The sequence below is a fragment of the Trichosurus vulpecula genome, chromosome 3 (assembly GCF_011100635.1).
Source record: "Trichosurus vulpecula isolate mTriVul1 chromosome 3, mTriVul1.pri, whole genome shotgun sequence".
Lineage (NCBI taxonomy): Eukaryota > Metazoa > Chordata > Mammalia > Diprotodontia > Phalangeridae > Trichosurus > Trichosurus vulpecula.
Genome location: NC_050575.1, coordinates 38,797,771 through 38,811,131, shown reverse-complemented (window position 1 = coordinate 38,811,131; position 13,361 = coordinate 38,797,771). Strand labels below are relative to the sequence as shown.

General features: G+C 36.0%; 1 protein-coding gene across 1 annotated transcript in view; it reads right to left on the bottom strand.

Annotated features, from left to right (window-relative positions):
- SLC25A21 (solute carrier family 25 member 21) overlaps positions 1-13,361 on the bottom strand; it is a 765,710-nt gene that overhangs the window by 41,763 nt on the left and 710,586 nt on the right. The window lies entirely within an intron of this gene.

Genomic DNA, 13,361 nt, shown 5'->3' with positions numbered 1-13,361 from the left:
TTGAAGCATTTATATTTGATTCTTGAGTGCATTATGTGACTTCTCTTGCAGCAGATTTACTTTTATAATTGTGTTTCTTTAAGGCTAATACTAAAATTACTTTATACTCCCTAATACTTTTCCATAGATAGAAGAGGGGAAGTAAGTCCTAGATTAAAAATTAGCCATGGATACATGGAGGAAAAGAGTGGCACTCAGCATATCTCATGCTGCAGGACTTAGTTGTAGTTTGCTGTACCCACCTCACTAGACACAGATTATTCTCTGTGGTTCAATAGCTTTGGGCTACTAAAATCTTCTCTGTGGGGCTGCAATTTTAGCTGCTTCTAACATTTGCCAGTGAGTTCCCCTTCATTAACACAGAGGTTTGCCTAGTGTTCATTTGACTGTTTTTAAATGATGGGCAGGAGAAGGAACTCCTACATCTTTTTCCATAGCAATAAACATGAGTGAAAAGGGTCCAAAATTTGAATTTTTGTGAACTGGCTGGAAGCATGAAAAGCAGGGCCCCATGATGCAAACAATGGCATTTGCTTGAACCCTTCATCTGGAGCAGTGCTCATTAGAGAAAGTAATGGAAATATTATGGGTTTTTTCTAATTAAAGCTGTTTTCTTAAATTTGAAAATAAAGCCAAATCACCAGGATAAACAGAGTAAGTATTATATAGTCCCTTTAAACATCTTACATTCACAGTCATCTAATTAACATGATGCACAGGAATTAGTCTGTATGGTAAATTCCTACAGTTCCTGCTAATACATGTTGAATAAATTTATAAATCAGCCAAAATTATCTAGTGTCACTCATCTCTTCATTTAGATCTATTAGATAGACTAACTAGGACAAATAGTATTAAATCATTAAAAACCACATGTGATAATGTCTTAAATCAATGAATGATACCCTGCAATTTGGAGAGTTAAAAAAAGTATTCTGAGGTTTAAAGTTAATTTTTAGCTCCACAAATGGGACATTTTTTGGTGTGTGCATTCCAGTAATTGAATAATAACATCAATTACTTGTTTTTATTTTTAAAACAGTCCCCTAACAAACTGACTAGAGGCTGATCTCTTCAGGAAAGATCCTTGTGTCCTCAAGTAGCATAAACTATCTGTGCCCACTGCTGACTCCTCAGATCAAGGATGATCAAAGGGGAAAAGGGAGAAGGGTGGAGTTGTCCTATGGAGAAGCAGTATGAAATAGAAGTAAAGTAAGTCATAGAGTCCCCTCTTTCCAACACAAACATTTTCATGAATCCTTATTTTGCCATCATGAGGATGCAAGGTGTACAAAACAGCTTAGAATTCAACCAAGTGACATTAAGAAGACTTCTGCCTGGTGGGGCTGGAGACTCTCTTGGCTCAGAGTGTTCATGGCTCTGATATTAAACAAATATTCATCAGGTATTCATCAAACATTTACCATGAGCTATCACTATGTTGCATTTTGCAGTGAATTCAAAGAAGTATATAGTATGCAGTTTCTACTGCAAAGGGGTTGATAATAGCTATATTAAAAAGAAACATCAATGTTTCTACACCCTCTTCTATCCAATAGAAGGCAGTTACCCAATGACAACCAAAAGTTGAAAGATATTTGTGTGAGAGGGAGAGAAGCACATAGGAGGCACTCAGTAAATGCTTGTTAAATGAATGAGTATTTTTTTAATCCTGCTCCACTTCCTATGAGGTATGCTTTCCATGTCACTTTGTCCCTGGATACTGGTAACTAATCAAAATCTTCCACATCTAAACTCCTTTGAGATTCAATCAAGGTTGACCGCCATGGTTAGAGGTGATTTCTTCAGGAATAGGCGCTTTTCAATAGGTACCATCCTTTCTGTAGTTCTAGTGTGTATCTCTTTGTGTGGGCATGTGTATCTAATTAATTATTTTCCTTCTCTTCTCTTCCAGGTTTTATGGTCAGTCCCACTTCACCAGTCTTTCAGCTATAAAATTATACATAATATGTATTACATATGACCAGAACTTTGCAATGAAAACACAGTTGGAATCAGGTCACTGAAGTACCTAGGCTTGTGAGAAGTTAAATGATAGAGCCAGGACATGTTGGAAGCAGGAATGGAACTAAGAAGTTCCTTCTTCTAAGATTAGGTTACCATCCACTAGGCTATCCGCCTTTATATACCCTCGGAGCATGACTATCTTTTCAGTCACTTCAGAGCTTTGGCAAAGAAGATAATTCAAAGGAATTCTTGTAAATTATTTTAACTTAAAGTGTGAAAATTTGTCCTTATTTGTTTTGTTCTTGGATACTTAATCATCTACACATAAGCAAATATTTAATTAGATAGGCAAAATATGACTTTCACTAGGATGCTAAATAGGAAAATATAGACCCATTTTTACTAGTTCTCTGTCAACATGGGTAATTTTACTAAACTTATTTGATTATTGGGCTTCCATTTCAAAACAAAAGGCTGACTGATGAACATCATCAGCCAAATGATTCCAATAATATCCAACTGAACAAGTCATTCCTGAGGAGAAGACAGAGCTCAGTTTCCTTCTAATATTTAGTTTCGCTATAATTTTCATATCTAACTGCCAGCCTTTGATCAACTTGTATTCTGACCCCCTCATGTGTACCTTAAGAGGAAATGTGTGCATAAAAGTGAAAATAAATGAACTAGACCAGGCTAATGGTAGAAAGAAATCTTCAATAATTGAGACTTGTGAAAATTATTGAAATTTTAAAGGCTCTCAAAGCCCCGGCAACAATGATTTTAGTACTAACAATTACAATAACACAACAATGACCAGAACTCCTTGTGTTTAGAGAACCTACCAGATTACTCCTTAATTGTTCATAAGAGATATGACAGTTTTTAACCTGGAGGCTAATACACAGTTAATTAAGGCAACCAGTCAAGATGTATAATCTAATTATTGCCTGCCATTTATACAGGAGCTCAAAGTTAAAAGTACCCAGTTTTGTTTTTTTAAAGTGGTGTAATCTAATAGACAAAAACCTTTGGCTGAACAGTGCTCTCTGACACCACGCTGGGGCACTGATTCATTACAGACTGAGGGAACAGTCTTACCAATAAATCACTAAGACAATTTATGGCAACTTGCTGTATTTTTTCTGGACTCCCTCCATTCAAATGGTGACCACGTCTGGCTCAGCTTAACATGTGAGCTCACAGCAAGAGGTGTTAGGCTGCAGGCATTGTTCTTTAGGTAAATAACCACCCAAGTGTGGCCAACAAGTAGAATCCTATGTGATCTGCCAGTTATAAGATAAGATGCCAGTGGCTTTCCTCCTTTAAGAAGAACCCCTTGCCTGAACAACACCATGTCAAAAGATAGCATGGTTCATATGTGTTCATGTCTTCGCTTCCTAAAAGCAAGGTGAATTTTATGGCATTCCAAAGTCAATACATTGCATTAGATTTAATTGTGTAACTGAAAAGCAAACCAGATGAGACCTTTACACAACAGACTGAGTGTCTACCCAGAGGGTTTTAAAAATACTCTACTGTTTAAAAAAGAAAGAAAAAAGAGAAAGGAGAGGATAGGGGAGAAGCGAGACAAGAAGAAATGAAGAGAGAAGAGAAGAGGGAAAGGGAAAGAAGAAGAGAGAGGAGGAAAGGGGAGAGGAGAGGAGAAGAAAAAGAGGAGAGGAGAAAAGAACATAACTGATTCTGGTAGGTTGGAAAATACTCTTGCCTTTTCAGCAGAAAGAAGGCTATCAGTGCTTTTCTCTACTTAGGTGAAGCCTTAAAAATTTGAAAAAGTACAACAAATATTTCTTACTTTTGAAAGCAAAATGAAAGTGCAGGTATGGGAAAGAAGCAAAAATATTCTGCCTTTGTACATTTCCTTTAGCTTATATTTTCATAATCTATCACCTTTATTGTGTGAAATAATATTAAAATAAAAAATGACATTATTAAAAGCAACTCTGTTTGACAACAAACAAAAAAATTTAAACTAATTCATTAGGTCCCATCTAAACTTCTATTCTGTTGGCTGGGAGAACAAGTTTTCACAAACAACAACTCCTAAACACAGGGACTTAATACTGTTTAAACAGAGGACTGTTGCCTATGCAAACCTAGCTGGCTATCCACAAAGGACATGGGTCCAGCATGCAGGCTGGGTGTTTTCCCAGGTATGTAGTTACTATCACTGTGCCTTGCTCCAGTAACTAGCTACCAGAATTATTTTTAAATGACTTTTTATTTATTCCATTAAATATTTCCCAATTACATGTAACAAAGTTTAACAATCATTTTTTTTTTAAAAATTGAGTTCCACATTCCCTCCCTCCCTTCAGCTCCAACTCTCCTTGAGAAGACAAGCAATTTGATATCTATCATACACGTGAAGTCATGCAAAACATACTTCCATATTAGCCATGTTTCAAAAGAAACCACAAACAAAATAAAACAATAAAAATTTAAAAGTTTTTAAAAATATACTTCAATCTGCAGTCAAAGTTCATGGGTTCTCTGTCTGGAGGTAGATAAGCATTTTTCATCAAGGGTCCTTTGGGACTGTCTTGGATCATTGTCTTTGTCAGAGTAGTTGTCTGTCACATTTGATCAACCCTACAATATTGTTGTTACTGTGTAACTTCAAGCTGCATGAGTTCTTCTAAGTCTTCCCAGGTTTTTCTGAAACCATCCTGTTGGTCATTTCTTATAGCACAATTGAATTCCATCACAATCATATGCAACAACTTGTTCAGCCATTCACCTTGGACATCCCCTCAATTTCCAATTCTTTGCCATCACAAAAGGAGCTGCTATAAATACTTTTGTACATATAGGTCCTTTTCTTTTTCCTTTGCAGTTCCAGTAGTGGTATTGCTGGATTAAAGGGCATACACAATTTTAGAGCTCTTTGGGCATAGTTCCAAATTGTTCTCCAGAATGGTTGGATCAGTTCACAATTCCACTAGCAGAGGATTAATGTGCTAATTTTTCCACATCCCCTTCAGCATTTGCCATTTTCCTTTATTTTGTATCATTTTAGATAATATGACAGGTATGAGGAAGTATTTCAGAACTGTTTTAATTTTCATTCCTCTAATCAGTCACTATTGATAGCTTTAATTTCTTCTTCTGAAAAATGCCAGTTTGCGTTCTTTGACCATTTATCAATTGGGGAATGACTCATATTTTTTGTAAATTGGGCTTAGTTCAGTATATATTTAGGAACTGCAGCCTTTAGCAGAGAAACTTGAGACAAAATTTCCCTCCCCCGCACAGTTTTCCTTCTAATTTTGACTGCATTAGTTTTATGTGGTCAGAAACTTCTTAATTTGACATAATCAAAATTATCCATTTTGCTTCTCAGTAATCCTCTCTATCTTTTGTTTGGTCATAAACACTTTCCTAGATCTTTCATAGATCTGACAGAGACATTTTTCCATACTCCCCTAACTTACTTATGATGTCCTTATGTCCTTATCATTTGATGGCATAAAATGTTGGTTTATACGTAGTTTCTGTCAAACTACTTTCCAGTTTCCCCAGAAATTTTTTTGAATGTTGAATTTTTATCCTCAAAGCTCAGATCTTTGGGTTCATCAAACACTAGGTTACACTACTGTGTATTATGTATCTAATCTTTTCCAGTGATCCACCACCCTATTTCTTAGCCAGTATCAAATCATTTTAATGATTACCACTTCATAATATAGTTTGAGGGCTCTTGGGTGGTACAGTAGATGGATCACCAGGCCTGGGGTCATGAAGACCTGAGTTAGAATCCATCCTCAGGCTGTACTAGCTGTGTGACCCTACACAAATCACTTGACCCTGTTTGCCTCAATTCCTTCATCTGTAAAATGATCTGGAAAAGGATATGGCAAACCACTCCAGTATTTTGCCAAGAAATCCCCAAAAGGGATCAGGAAGAGCTGAACATGACTGAACTGCTAGGCCTCCATCTTTTAATTTTTTTATTGATGCCTTTGATATTCTAGACCCTTTGCTCTTTCAGATGAATTTTGTTATTTTTGTTAATTCTACAAAATAATTGTTTGGTAGCTTGATTGGTAAAACTATAAATAAATTACCTTAGGTAGAATTGTCATTTTTACCATATTGGCTTGACCTACCCATGAGCAATTTTTATTTCTTCAGTTGTTTAGATGTGTCTTTATTTGTGTGAAGTGTTTTGTGACTCTGTTCATATAATCCCTGGGTTTGTCTTGGTAGCTAAATTCTAAAGTATTTTCTATTGTCTACAGTTATTTCAAATGGAATTTCTCTATATATCTCTGCCTTCTGGGTTTTGTTGGTAGTATATCTAAATGTGGATCATTTATGTGGGTTTATTTTATATCCTGCAACTTTGCAGAAATTGTTAATTGTTTCAACTAGTTTTTTAATGATTCTCTAGGATTCTCTAAGTATACCATCACAACATGTGCAAAGTATGATAGTTTTTTTTTCTCATTGCCTGTTTAACTCCTTCAATTTATTTTTCTTCTCATTCACATAGTATTTTCTATATAACATTTCTAGTATAATATTGAATAATGGTTGCAGTAATGGACATCCTTATTTTACTCCTGAAGTACTGGGAAAGTTTCAAGTTTATTCCCATTATAGATAATGCTTTCTCTTGGTTTTAGATAGATACTATTTATCATTTTTTTTTACTATTTATCATTTTAAGAAAGGCTCTGCTGATTCCTCTCCTTTCTAGTATTGTTAAAAGGAATGGGTGTTGTATTTTGTCAAAGACTTTTTCTGCATCTATTGATATAATCCTATTATTTTTGTTGTTTTTGTTATTGATATGGCCAATTATGCTGAACCAGCTCTGCATTTCTGGTATAAATCCCACCTGGTTATAGTGTATGATCTTTGTGATATATTACTTTAATCTTGCTAGTATTTTATTTTTTTTTGCATCAATATCATTAAGGAAATTGGTCTATAGTTTACTTTCTCTGTTTTTTTTCTCTTCCTGGTTTAGGCATTAAAACTATATTTGTGACATAAGAGGAATTTGGTAGGACTCCTTCTTTACCTATTTTTTCAAATAGTTTATATAGTATTAGAATTACTTTTCCTTAAATGTTTGGTAGAATTTACTTATAAATCTATTTATTCCTGGGAAATTTTTCTTAGGGAGCTCGTTGGTGGCTTGTTCAATTTCTTTTTCTAAGATAGGGTTATTTATATATTCTACTCCCTCTTCTGTTAATCTGAACAGTTTATGTTTTTGTAAATATTCATCCATTTCTCTTAGATTGTCAGTTTTACTGGAATATAATTGAGCAAAATAACTCCTAATAATTGTTTTAATTTCATTCTCATTGCTCGCATGTTTATCCTTTTCATTTTTGATACTAGTAATTTGGTTTCCTTCTTTCTTTTTTTAAACTCAAATTAACCAAATGGTTTATCTATTTTATTTTCTTTTAATAAACCCAGATTTTAGTTTTATGTATTAGCTGATTTTTTTTTTACTTTTAACATGATTAATCTCTTCTTTGATTATCAGGATTTCCATTTTAGTGTTTAAATGGGGATTTTTAATTTGTTCTTTTTCTAGTTTTTTTAGTTGATGCTCAATTCATTGATCTGCTTTTTAACTTTATATTGATGTATGCATTTATAAATGGAAATTTTTCTCTAAGTACTGCTTCGGTTGCATCCCAAAAATTTTGGATTGTCTCATTGTTGTCACTACCTTTAATTAAATTATTCATTGTTTCTATTATTTGTTCTTTCCCCCATTCATTCTTTAGGATTAGATTATTTAGTTTGCAAACAACTTTTAGTCTGTTTCCATAGTCCTTTGTTAAAGGTAATTTTTATTTGATTATAGTCTACAAATAGTGTGTTTAATATTTCTGCTTTTCTGCATTTTGTTGTGAGGTTTTTAATGCCCTGGTACCTGGTCAGTTTTTAGAAGGTGTCATGTAGAGTTGACATTCAATTTTCTATTCCTATTCAATTTCCTCCAGAGGTCTATCATATCTAACTTTTCTGAGATTCTATTCATCTTCTTAATATTTTTCTTATTTATTTTATGATTAGATTTATCTAGTTCTTTGAGGAAAAAGGTAAGGTCCCCCACTAGTATAATTTTACTCTCTATTTCATCTTGTAATTCATTTAACATTTAAAAAAAAAGAACTTGGATGCTCTGCCATTTGGTACATATGTCTTTAGTATTGTTATTACTTCATTGTTCCTTTAAACAAGATGTAGTTTCCCCACTTACATCTTTTATTTAGGTCTATTTCTGCTTCTCCTTTGTTTTATATCATTACTTCCCCTGCCTTTTTTACTTCAGCTGAAGCATAATAGATTTTGCTCTAGCCCCTTATTTTAACTCTGTATGTCTCTATGTTTCAAATGTGTCACTCGTAAACAACATATTTTGGGTTTCCCGTTTCTACTCCATTCTGCCATTCATTGCCATTTTATTGATGAGTTCATTCCTTTCACATTAACAGTTATGATTGCTATGTATTTCGGTCCTTCCCATTTTCTTTTGTATATCCTCTATTTTTATCATATTCCTCTTCTAAAGTTTGTTTTAGCTCTGACAACTGCCTTCTTTTATCTCCTCTCTTATTAACCCATCTCCCTTTCTCTTGTCCCCCCCCCTTCCCTCTACTTCCCTGTTCAGTAAGATAGATTTCTATTACCATTTGAATATATGTGTGTGTACACATATAGATATTGATCTATTTATGTATGTATATATTACCTCTTTGAACCCATTTTCATGTGAGGTTCAAGCATTTTCCATTCCCCCCCCCCCATTTTCCCCTCCATTGTAAAAGCTTTTCCTTGTGTGCCTCTTTTATGTAAGATAATTTCCCACATTCTTCCTTTTCCTTCCCACTTTTTGTAGGGCATCCCTTTCTCACCTATACATTTTTTACATCATTCTAACATAATTGATTCACTCCTATGCCCTCCTTCTATATAGGATTCTACTAATTGCCCTAATAATGATAACATTTATAGAAGATATATGTATATATATGCATATATATGTATCACCTTTGCATATAGAAAAGTAAGCACTTTAATTTTATTGAGGCCTTTATGACTTCTCATGTTTACCTTTTTATGTTCCTCTTGAGTCTTGTATTTGAAATTCAAATTTTCTAATCATCTGTAGCAGCAATGTGGCTAGCAGTTACAGTGGCTATATGAGACCAACAACAATCAGCACAGACAGGCTGCTAACACAGGTTCTTTGATCTACTTTTCTAAGGAAACCAATTGTAAAGGGTTAACAATCTCAATTTAATTAAACATACATATATCATTCACTTAGTTCAGGGGGAAAAGATCAGCCCCCTGAACTTCAGGGCAAACAGAAACAGAAATTACAAAAATCAACAACATACAGACTTTATCTGATTCAAATCACAATTCATAGTTGCCACAGAAGCACCAACATCTGTTGGGGGGGGCGTTATTTCAATGGCTTGCCCAGAGTGTCATTATCCATACTCTTTCAATGAGTGTACCCCCAAAAGTCAAATGTCAACCTCGGACTTTATATATCCTTCTCAGGGCCCTGGGGCACTTGAGATTCACCATTTAGAGTGTGACAAATAAGTGTGAGAAAGCTCCAACCACCACTACCATATCATATACAATTCAATGACTCTCTTAGCGCTGAGAAACACTCTAAGCCAAAAGATCTCACTTTACCTGCCCCATTCAAAAAAAAAAAAAGGCCAGAATCATTAAAGGCACTTAAGAGAAGAACAGCAAAAAGTCCCTCCCTGATTACCACTACATCATCTCAGGCCCTTTTTACCTTGAAAGTTCTTTATTTTGTTGAATATTCATTTTTTCCCTTGAAGTTTCAGTTTTGCTGGGTAAGTTACTCTTGGTTGTAATCCTTGCTCCTTTGCTTTCTGGAATTAATATTGCTAGCCCTCTGCTCCTTTAATGAGGTAGCTGCTAAATCTTGTGTGATCCTGACTGTGGCACTGCAATACATGAATGTTTTTTTTTCCTCTGTGATTGAAGTAATTTTTCTTTGACCCAGAGCTCTGGAATTTTTTATAATACTTCTGGAAGTTTTCATTTCAAGATCTCCTTCAAGTGGTGATCAGCAGATTTATTTTCCATTTTTATTTTATCTTCTGATTTGAAGACATTGGGTCAGTTTTCCTTGATGATTTCTTAAAGTATGATGTCTAGGCTCTTTGATCATGGCTTTCAGGAAATCCAATAATCCTTAAGTCATCTCTCCTCAATCTATTTTCCAGATCAGTTGTTTTTCTGTGAGATATTTCACATTTTCTTTAATTGTTTCCATGATTTTAACTTTGTTTTATTGTTTCTTGATGTCTCACAAGGTCATCAGCTTCCATGTGTCCAATTCTAATTTTTAAGGAATTGTTTTCTTCAGTGAGCTTTTGTACCTCTTTTTCAATTTGGCTAATTTTGCTACTTAAAAAGTTGATTTTCATCAGTGAAGTTTTACACCTTTTTTCCATTTGGCCTTATCTGTTTTTTTTAAATTTCATATTTTAGTTTTCAATATTGATTTCCACAAGATTTTGACTTACAAATTTTCTCCCCATTTCTACCCTCCCCCTCCATTCCAAGATGGCATTTGCCTCATACCCCAGTCAGCTCTCCCCTCTTTCACCCCACTCTCCCCCATCTCCTTTCCCCTTACTTTCTCGTAGGGCAGGATAGATTTCTATGCCCCATTCCCTATATATCTTGTGTCTAAACTGCATGCAAAAAACCCAACTTTTTTAAAAGCATCTGCTTTTAAAACTTTGAGTTCAAAATTCTCTACCCTCTTCCCTTCCCACCCACCCTCCCTGGGAAGGCAAGCAATTCAACACAGGTATGATTATCTAAAACATTTCCACAATGCTCATATTGTGAAAGGCTAACTATATTTCCTTCCATCCTATCCTGTCCCCTTTTATTCAGTTTTCTCCCTTGATCCTGTCCCTTTTCAAAGGTGTTTGCTTTATCTGCCCTTCCTTCTATCATCCCCCCTTTTTATCCCCTTCCCCCTACTTTCATGTGGAGTAAGATAACCAATTGAGTGTGTATGTTATTCACTCCTCAAGTCAAATCCAATGAGAGTAAGATTCACTCATTCCCCCTCACCTGCCCCCTCTTCCCTTCCAAAAAAAACTGCTTCTTCTTGCCACTTTTATGTGAGATAATTTACCCCATTCTATCTCTCCCTTTCTCCCTCTCTCAATATATTCCTCTTTCACCCCTTAAATATATTTCATTTTTTTAGGTATCACCCCTTCATATTCAACTCATCCTGTGCCCTCTGTCTATACTCCCTTCAACTCCCCTAAAACCTAGAAAGATCTCATGAATTACACACATCATCTTTCCATGTAGGAAAGTAAACAAAACAGTTCAACTTTAGTAAGTTCCTTATGAATTCTCTCTCTTCTTTACCTTTTCATGCTTCTCTTGATTCTTGTATTTGAAAGTCAAATTTTCTATTCAGCTCTGGTCTTTTCACTGAGAAAGCTTGAAAGTCCTCCATTTTATTGAAAACCCATATTTTGCCTTGGAGCATGATCAGTTTTGCTGGGTAGGTGATTCTTGGTTTTAATCCTAGCTCCTTTGACCTCCAGAATATCATATTCCAAGCCTTTTGGTCCCTTAATGTGGAAGCTGGCAGATCTTGTATTATCCTGATTATGTTTCCACAATATTCAAATTGTTTCTTTCTGGCTGCTTGCAGTATTTTCTCCTTGACCTGGAAACTCTGGAATTTGGTGACAATATTCCTAGGAGTTTCCTTTTGGGGATCTTTTTCAGGAGGCAATTGGTGGATTCTTTCAATTTCTATTTTACCCTCTGGTTCTAAAATATCAGGGAAGTTTTCCTTGATAATTTCTTGAAAGATGATGTGTACGTTCTTTTTTTGATCATGGCTTTCAGGTAGTCCAATAATTTTTAAATTATCTTTCCTGGATCTATTCTCTGGATCAGTAGTTTTTCTAATGAGATGTTTCACATTGTCTTCCATTTTTTCATTCCTTTGGTTCTGTTTTATAATATCTTGGTTTCTCATAAAGTCACTAGCTTCCACTGGCTCCAATCTAATATTTAAGGTGGTATTTTTTTCAATGGTCTTTTGGGCCTCCTTTTCCATTTGGCTAATTCTGCCTTTCAAGGAATTCTTCTCCTCATTGGCTTTTTGGAGCTCTTTTGCCATTTGGGTTAGTCTATTCTTTAAGGTGTTATTTTCTTCAGTATTTTTTTGGGTCTCCTTTAGCAAGTCATTGACTTGTTTTTCATGGTTTTCTTGCAGCACCTTCATTTCTCATCCCAATTTTTCCTCTACTTCTCTTACTTGCTTTTCCAAATCCTTTTTGAGCTCTTCCATGGCCTGAGACCAATTCATATTTTTCTTGGAACCTTTTGTTGTAGGCTCTATGACTTTGTTGACTTCTTCTGGCTTTATGATTTTGTCTTTGTCACCAAAAAAGGAATCTAGAGTTTGAGTTTGAGTCTGAGTTCATTTTCACTGCCTTTTCATGTTCCCAGGCAACTACTTGACCCTTGAGCTTTTTTGTCAGGCTATGACTGCTTGTAGAGTAGAGAGTACTTTGTCCCAAGCTTTAGGGTCCAAGCACTGCTGTTTTCAGAGCTTCTTCTATTCCACAATAACCCCAGGCTCTGTCACCACAGTGCTCCTCCTCCCCCAAGAACCACCAACCAGGACCGCAATACAGATCCGAGCAGGGCACAGCAAGAGAATCTGTCTTTGTGCCCACAAAGCAATTCTTGTACTTTTGCTCTGATCTGCTGCTAGATTCCTCCCACTGTGTAAGCCAGGGACTGGGGAAGCCGCTGACACTGGCACTCTGGAGGCAACCTCAGAAGCTTCCTGCTGCTGCTATGGCCACAGCTGCCGCACTTCTTTCACCCCCAGAGCTGGCGGCTGGACCACTCTGAACCGGATCCCATAGTTTCTCCCTAACCTGCTCTTTGGCTTTTGTGGGTTGAGAAGTCTGGTAACCACCACAGCTCACTGTTTCATGGCCCCGAGGCCTGTTCCAGATGGTTGACTCAGGGTCTGGTCTGTCCCCACATGGCCCATGGGGGGCAGCCCTCTGCTCTCAGCACTGTGTGATAGACCTTCCAGTGGACCATCCAGGCTCTCCTGTGCTGGATACCTGTTTCCCTCTGCTATTTTGTGGGTTCCACAGCTCTAGAATTTGTTCAGAGCCATTTTTTACAGGTGCTTGGAGGGATTTGGGGGGCAGTTTAAGCAAGTCCCTGCTTTCCAGCTTCCATCTTGGCTCCGCCCCCTCACCTTATCTGTTTTTTAATGTGTTTTTTCCTTTGGTATATTTTTTTTATCTCTTTTACCAAGCTCTTGTCTTTTCATA